The sequence below is a fragment of the Tamandua tetradactyla genome, chromosome 4, assembly GCF_023851605.1.
Source record: "Tamandua tetradactyla isolate mTamTet1 chromosome 4, mTamTet1.pri, whole genome shotgun sequence".
Lineage (NCBI taxonomy): Eukaryota > Metazoa > Chordata > Mammalia > Pilosa > Myrmecophagidae > Tamandua > Tamandua tetradactyla.
The window spans coordinates 142557393-142566100 of NC_135330.1; the positions used below are offsets into that span (position 1 = coordinate 142557393).

Consider the following 8708-nt stretch of genomic DNA (forward strand, 5'->3'; position numbering starts at 1 on the left):
CTTATCCTTCACACCACCACTGACCCCTAGTATTGGTGTGGTATATTTGCTACTGTTGATGAAAGAATATTAACATATTACTGTTCACCTTAGTCCATAATTTGCAATAGTTAAATTTTCCCACATATACCCTCTATTAACTCCTTTTGATAGCATCATACATTTGTTCTAATTTATGAAATAACTTTGTATATCTGTACAGTTGAATATAGTCATCACTCACCACAAGATTCACTGTGTTATACATTCCTATGTTTTAACTTCTCAGTTACAACTCCTTGCTCTTATTTTATCATTCTCTCAGTCTTTAGGGATAGCTGGGCAATGATCATTCTAACTTCTTTATGCTGGGAAAGTGTGTTGACAAATGAAACTGGTTGATGTTCTTGGAGAGACTGGTACCTCCACGGTTTATCTGGGAGAGGAACAGTCTGGAGGTTTTCAGTTTCTGAAAAACTAAATTAATAAATAAAATCTTTAGAGTCTGAAATAGAGTGCAGGGTTTTCTTTAGAGTTTTCAGGAATACTGTTGATTGGGGCTTGGCATACTATGGCAATTTGCGACATCTGGTTGAAGCTTGCATAAGAGTAACCTCCAGAATGATCTCTCACCTCTATTTGAAATTTCTTAGCCACTGAAACTTTATTTTGTCTCATTTACTTTCCCTTTATGGTCAAGAAGGCATTGCATATCCCATGATGATAGGGCCAGGCTCACCCTTAGGAGTCACATCCCACATTGACAGGGAGAATTACACCCTGGGAGACAAGTCCAACATAAAGAGGTGATGAGTTTATTTACAGAGTTTAGCTTAGGGACAGAGGTCACATATGAGCAACAAAAGAGGTTCTCTGGGGGCAACTATTAAGCATAATTATAAGTAGGCTTAGCTTGCTGGTACAGAAATAAGTTTCACAAGGGCAACCCTCAAGATCAGTGGGTTGGCTTATTAAATTTGGAGTGGCTAATGATTGAGAAAATATCAGGAATTCCCCACATGGGAAATTTTAATAATTTCACATTTTTTCTTCAGTTCTTCAAGGGACTTTTGCAAATTTTTTTTTATTTTCTGCCCAAAATACTCTGAAATATATCAGGGTATTACATTAGCCTGTACAAAATAACAAGGTCTCATTCCCTACTCTAGGTTTCAAGTAATTAGGTTGTTAAATATTCTAATCTGACAGGTTAAATTAGATAATATGCCATAGGAAATTTAAATTTTGGACAAAATAAACAGCTCTTTCTTTGAGCTCACACAGAGGTTCAGGTTTTAACATACAGACAATATCATCCTGTACCTTGTATTATTTACCTTAGTCCTTACCAGATCAGCTTCATTCATATCTCTAATTGAAGTCCTTCCCAAGCTTTATGTTGCAGAATATTTATTAAAGGAGGACCAAGGAGATAGGATCTCCCAATATCTGCCCAACTCCTACTCATAGGGTAAAGGTTCTATACTAGCAAGCCATAAGCTACAGGACAAAGAGATTGGGTACTCCCCCATCATCACCTCCCAAGCTTCTACTTATAAGGCAGAGTTCCCACACCAGGACAGGTAACCTAAGAAGAATGGGGGACTCATAAGGCAAAGGAATCACTCTGGATGAAGCAGGTTCCCACTACATTCCTTGGGCTCAAACAAATATGCAAAGTTTGTTTCTGGGGGCAAGAAAGATTTGAGAACTACCAACTCCACAGTGCTGTCTGTGGGGGGTGGTGAATATATTTAGAACAAGAGTGGAGAATTCATACATACAAGCATTGTCAAAAATAATAGACACCTATCACCTTTCTCACCTCTATCTTAGCGAGAGTGCCCACATGTCCTCTCACAAGTATTCTTAATAAATTTTCTGCTTGCTAATTCTATGCTGTGCTGTGCCCTTGAATTCTTTCTCATGCCATGGTCAAGAATCTGCAAGCCAAATCCTGGCAACACATTTTGGTGAGCCAGCCAGGAGACACTTCTCTCCAAGTGTCTAAACTGGTAAGTCATGGCTATTGACTGGGAGGTTCCTGCTCTTTCTCTCCCTCTCTCAAGTCCCCCTGCTTCTCTCTCTCTTTGGCTTTCTCAGACTTCCCCATACTCTCTCTCTCTTTTTCCTCCCTTCTGGGGACCTAAACCCTTCTTCCTGCTGAATCTGATCCTCTTTTCACCTCTTCCACAGAAGTCCTCTCCCCTGCCTCCATAGGAGTCTCCTTTCTTTCTCTTATTTCTGACTTTAAATGCCTTCTGAGACATTGCATCATTTATAATACAGGGTTGTGGGTGAAAATTTTTTGTGTTCAAAATTTTTGAACAAACAAGGTGTTCTCTTCAACATTCAAGGGCACTGCCTCTGGTTTATTCCAATGGGAGTGTTTTCCCTCCAGGCCTCAATCACTTAGTCTGTATTAAGACCCACTGTGGCCAAATATAAACTCCTCTTATTCTACAGCATGCTCACTTTTTAGATCTCAGGAAACAGGAAACTTAGAGGGCAAGGCTATTCCCAAGAGCATTATCATAGATTTCTCTCAGGTGGGGCAAGAACATAGGATGCCTGGTGACTTTACTCCCCATGTTTCTCAGAGTTTGTGATGGTAAAGAGGAAGGACTCTTCAATAGCACTGTCCTAGAATTCTGGGCAAAGAAGGGACTAGAGTCCCTGACCTATGTTTTAGAAACCCCAGAAGAGTAGGTCCAGATATCTCTCAGGAAAGTAGTGGGTTTAAGTCCCAAACTCCTTGAGAGCATTGTCCTGGAATTCTACTAGGCAAGGGCAAGGTTAGAGTCTCTGACCTGTTTCAGGGAACCCAGCAGAAGTATAGGTCCAGATTTCTCTCAGGAAAGCTGTCCCAAGAATGCCTGGTGACTGTACCATCCATGTTCTCAAGTGATTGACCCAGCTCTGGCACATATTGGAACATCACACAGTCACACTGGTGCTTTAGAGAGGTTCTTCTTTCTATTTTTCCAGAGGAAATTGGAAATGCCAACAGTCAATATAAACTAAAAGATGAGGAAGCGAACCCTTCAATGGAACTCTCAATTACAATACTATTCTGTATTCTGTAAAAGAAAAGAAAGTAGTCAGAAATTCTCTATGCCCAGATGTTTATAGCTATCTATCAGGACAAGGGTCTGAAAGGGACTTGTTGCCCGTGTTATACCCACATCTCAATTTCCATTAAAGGGAAATACCTTATTTAAGGATCCCCTTTTAAAACTTGATTGCTAAAAGGCATGAGAAAATGTTCCACCAGGCCAGTTAACTGTAATAAGCTAAGGGAAATTGCTCCGGAGAAAGAGGAAAACCTGGCTGTATTCCAGGGGAGGATAACGAAAAAATTTTGCTGGACAATCATTTCAGCAGTCAGTCTGCCCCCGACATTTGGGGAAAGCACCAATAGCTCTCCATCGGCCTGCAAACTCCTACTAATGACCTATTAAAACTGCCTTTTCTGTCTTTAACAATTGAGACAAGACCAAGGAGGAAGAGAAGGCAATGAGAGGTAAGGAAAAGACCAAAAAAAAATAGACTCGGCTAATTGCAGTCACTGTTGAAAGCACCCTGTGCCCTTGAGGCCACCCAAATCATGGCTCCAAGCCTCAAGTGCCTTACTTCAGCTGTGAGTCAGAGACCCACTGGCAGAGGAAGTGCCAGAAAACTCAAAACAACCCTTAACCTCAGGATCCACCAGGGCTTGGCCCCAGGTGCCACTAACATGGCCCAAGGACTGCACTATCTCCTGAAGGGGATAGGATGGCCCCCAGAGCCCTGCTTGTGGCAAGTGAAAAAGAGAGGACAGAGGGTACCTAAGGCTGCTTATGGGACTGCGACTTCACATCTGGCCATCATCTTAGAGGAGCCTCAGTGACGCTTGATGTGGCAGGTAAGACTATTGATTTCTCAATTGTATAATAGAGTCACTTACTGTGGCATAACAGAGTAAGTGCCACTTTGGATCTATCTCCACTTGCCTAGTTATAAGAGTTGACAGTAAACCCAAACTAAAACTTTCCAAAACTAAAACCTTTACTACCCCTCTCCTTTGTAAGCCTGGAGACATTCTAGTGTCCCATCAATTTCTTATTGCCCCTAAATGTCCCACCCCCTTTTAGGGAGGGATCTTCTGTACTCCCTGGGAGCCACCTTAAGACAAATAAACTGGGCAAATGTTTACCCTTTGTTTGCCAGGAAGTCCCTACTTAGTTGAGGCCTCTTGGCATCCCAAAGGAGATCCTTAAGCAAATAAACTTGTCTATGGGATCAAGGCATCCTGGGACAAGCCCTCTGAGTAAGCCCTCTCTGCATTCAGGTTCTCAGTACTAACTCTTAAAAACACATTTTTGTATCCATCTTCACCTTAATTCTCAATACCTATTTGCCTTTGAATGGCAGAGACTTAAAAGTAAGATTCCTACCCTACTTGCATGGACAGTGCTGCCCCAAGGGTTTTAAATTAATCCCCATATCTTGAAGAATGCCTTAGCAGCAGACCTTACTGACCTCCAACTGCCTCAGAGCACAGTCTTATAATATGTTAATTTTGTGAACTAACATATTCCTAATATGAAAGCAAATCTTATTGTAGTCTTTGCTGACTAAATGGATCTAGAAAGTTGTAGAAAAAGTAAATTTTGTTAAAATAATTGTTCATCTGCTCGTAATGAAAAGTTATAAAAAGTTTTTCTTAACCATCGAAGTACTCTGTCTAAAAGATAAAAATTTTATATCAAAATAATATCTTTATTAATGTTTATGTTGACCTTCTCATCCTTTATTTCAGAAGACAAGTCTTCTCATTCTTAAAGGAAAACTGTTAACAAAGGATCTGCTCTCTCACCTTATAAAAGTGAGGTGCTAAAATAGTTGTATATAAAAAGTGTTTAGGAAATACTACAGTAATTAAAAGAAATTTTCTAACCTTCTATTAAAATTTGTCATATATTTATTGTCTAAAATTCTAAAAACTTAAGAATATTCTCACTGTCCATGTTATATTCTAATACTAATCTGTATAATAATCAATTCTACTTGTCAGTTACATTACTTAAGGCTTTTCTAAAAGTATACACGGTCAGCTATAAGTCAGAACTTCATCTACAACAAAAAAGACTTTAAAAGCAATGCCAGGCTTTTAAAGCACAAGTACAAAAATATCTGCTATAGTTTTTAGTTAATGAAGTCACATTTACTCCTGAGCTTTAACAGTTATTTCTAAATTCTGCGAGGCTTTGCTCTTTGTATAACCTAGTAGTCCTCTAGAATTGTGAAAACACCCGAGACTCAGAGTCAAAGTTAGACCAAAAAAAAAAGATAGTATTTTAAACAAAAGAAATAAAAAGTATTTGCAAAGTCCCTTAAAGGACAAGAGAAAAGCATAATGCTATTAAATTTCCCCACCTGAGGAATTCTAATTATTCTCTTAGAAATGGAAGATACCAGTTCAATAAGCCAACCCCTCAATCTTGAAGTCTGCCCTTACGAAATCTATCTCCGTAATGGCAAAGCTGAGCCCACTTATAATTATTGCCTGAGTCATCCCTGGAACACAAATGTGCAATCTCTCTCTCTCTAAGCCAAACTCAACAAATAAACTTCCTACCTTCTCCTCCAAATGGGACATGACTTCCAGGGACGTCAGTCTCCCTGCAACATGAGACATGATCCCAAAGATGAGCCTGGTCTTTGCCTCATGAATTAGTTAACCAAAAAAGGAAAGTGAAATTTCAGTAGCTAGGAGATTTCAAATGAATCATTCTAAAAGTATTTCTTATACAAATTTCAGCCAGATATTCAAAACTGCCACAGTATGCCAAGCCCCAACAATGGTATTCCTAAAAACTAGAGAATGCCCTGAACTCCATTTTGCTCCTGCTTCTATTCAGACTGTGTATACAATTTCTCATCCAGTTTGCTTCTTCAAGATTAGAAGCTTTTCACAACAAACTTCTCCTTGCCAGACTACACTCCTTTTCCCCACGCTCAACCAGCCACCCTCAGTAGCATAGCCAGAGACTTCTGTGCTTCCACAAGTAGGGCCTGCAACCCCACCAAGATCTTGAAGCAATTGCAGAAGATGAACCTTAGGCCCAAGTTCTCTTAAGATTAAGGGGAGTTAGAATTAGGGTTAGAATTAGGGACAGTGGCTCGGATGAGCAAAGGGTAAGTTCCAGAAGTGGTGAGGCCTCAAGGAAAAAGATATCTCTGAGAAGAAAGAACAGGAATAAACAGCACCAGGAGCCAAAGGACCCCCACCTGAATGAGTCATATGTGGAGAAGGGTGGAGCCAACATTCTCACCCATATGTACTCTCTACCACCAGGCACGGCCCAGGAAAAAAGAGAAAGCAGGAGGAGAAAGAGCCCTGAATAAGGAAGGGAGAGGAGTAAGTAAAACTAATTTATAAAAGCAAATGGCCCCACATTGCTGGGGCCTCTTTCCTTTCTCATCTCGGTCTTTGAGAGAATGACTACACGTCCTTTCACATGCATTCTCAATAAATTTTCTTCCTGCTTATTCTTAAAAAAAAAAAAAAGAGATCATAGTGATAAGCAATTACTAGTATTAGCGAACCAAATAACAGGCCAACTTTAAATATAACTGGAAAAAGAGACAATTAAAAAAATACCCTGCTTTGATTATAATCATTTCTACTAGTCTGAAAGGGTATGTTTAAATGCTACGGTACATATACTCTGGAGTGAATGGAGAGGGTACTTATGAGCTGCTAATTCCTGGTTGAATGTAGAACAAACTTGAAAACTTCCAGAAAGTACAGGAGTCTTACTGGCTAAGGGGGGTTAATCACAGTCTCGCACTAATCAGTGACTGAATAGTAACCTATTCTGACTAAGGAGGTGACATCAGAGATGGCATACTTCAGAGGAAAGAGACTTCCCATAATTATTCTAGACAATTTCCTAAAAACAAATTTAAAAATAGCCACAAAAAATCTAGGTAGATAATCAGAAACCATAAATACTACAATCTGTTATCTAAAGCATCCAACTATTTTCAAGAGATATGCAAAGAAACAAGAAAATGTAACACATTTACAAGGAAATAAAAAGCAATAGATCCTGCCTTTGGGGGAGTCCATTATTTAGGCTTAGCAAACAAATATTTCAAAGAAGCCATTCTAAATATGTTAAAAGAACAAAAGGAAACCATAATTAAAATACTAAAGGAAGGTATGAGATCAATGACTTAATAAATAGAGTATAGTAATAAGCATACAGGAATTACAAAAAAAGAACCAAATGGAAATTGTAGAGTGAAAATATATAATAACTGAAATGAAAAATTCAATAGTAGGAATTGACATAGATTGAACTACACAGATGAAAGAATCAATGAACTTGAAGATAGATAATAGAGATTATGCAATACTAATATCAAGAAAAGAAAATGTAAAAAAAATGAACAGAACCTCAGAGACATCTGAAACATCATTTAATACACCATTATCTATGCTGTGGTACTACCAGAAGGAGGGGGAAAAGGAAGGAAAACAGTTCAAAGAGAAAACAACTGTACTTCCAGGGAAAATGGCCGAGTAGAGAGCAACAGGACTCAGTCCCTCCACCAAAACAACTATGAAACAGGCAAGAAGTGTCTGAAACAACTATTTTGAAACTCCAGCGTCCAGGGAAGAGCTGGAGGAAGAGGCTGGTAAATTATGAAAGAATAGTAAGTTGCTCTCTCCATTTGATAGATGCTGTTTTCCATCTCTCACTCTCATGTGAGTCCACTGTGGGGTCCAGTCCCTGGCTACCTGCTGGTGACAGAAAGGGATGTAAAACACCTCTTCCCCAAGAACAAGGGTGGTCAGCACTGATCACAACTTTTGATTGGTGATTTTGGATTGCCTGGTCATGGCTCTGAGGGAAGCTATTATTTCAACTTGTCCCACCCTAGACAAAGGTGGTGACAGCCATTGTTTCAATCCTGCCAGAGAAGGGTGGAGGTAGTGGAGAGTTTGCAGAGGACAGTTAGTTAAAAACCACATCTGCTGGGCAGACCAGAAAAACTCAGATTTGAGGAACAGCCAGAGAAGCCTTTGGCATCCTTCCTGATCCCCTCCCCAGGGCACTTTGGAATGTATCCCTTCATGGGTCCTACTTTGGCTGGCAAAGACTGAATTGGGAAAGTCCTCTCTGGGGTGACTCCCCTCCTAGAATTTGCCCTTCAGGCAATGAAAGGAGTTTATATAAAAACTATAGAGGCAGATATCTGGGACAAAGGCCTGTTGGTGTCAAATACCATACCCAAGAGAGAGGGGTCTGTCCCCTGGGAAACAGAGGGGAAAACTAAACTCCTGTAAAGAGGGGAACTCCAAAACAATGCATAAGCAAAAGCCCAGGACAAGACAGAGGCCCAGAAACACAAGGAAAACCCTGCACGCTGTATTCATCTTGGGCAGATCTTCATGACAGGAGAGCTGAAGCTCAAGAAAATCTCTGTCTTATCATGAGCTAGTTATAAAACCAAGAAGCAGACATTCCAGGGAATGAATCCCAGAGTCAACATTTTAAAATACTAAAATGTACAGCATGCAACAAAAGAGTATAAAACAAACAGGAAATGATGACCCATCCAAAGGAAGAGAATAAAATTGCAGAAAACACCAATGAATAAGATGAGATGTGGAATATACCAAACAAAGCCTTTAAAAACTTAAATGTTCAAGGAGATGAAAGAAAATGCAGAGA

The 8708-nt window shown here is 39.7% G+C and overlaps 1 long non-coding RNA gene across 1 annotated transcript; it reads right to left on the reverse strand.

Annotated features, from left to right (window-relative positions):
* Positions 1-229: 229 nt before the first annotated feature.
* LOC143679397 (uncharacterized) lies at positions 230-6778 on the reverse strand. Its single transcript, XR_013173717.1, has 4 exons — positions 6715-6778; positions 5600-5643; positions 2790-2955; positions 230-456 (listed from the first exon to the last, which is right to left on the reverse strand). It is a non-coding gene; the product is annotated as an uncharacterized LOC143679397 (long non-coding RNA).
* Between the last annotated feature and the right edge of the window lie 1930 nt (positions 6779-8708).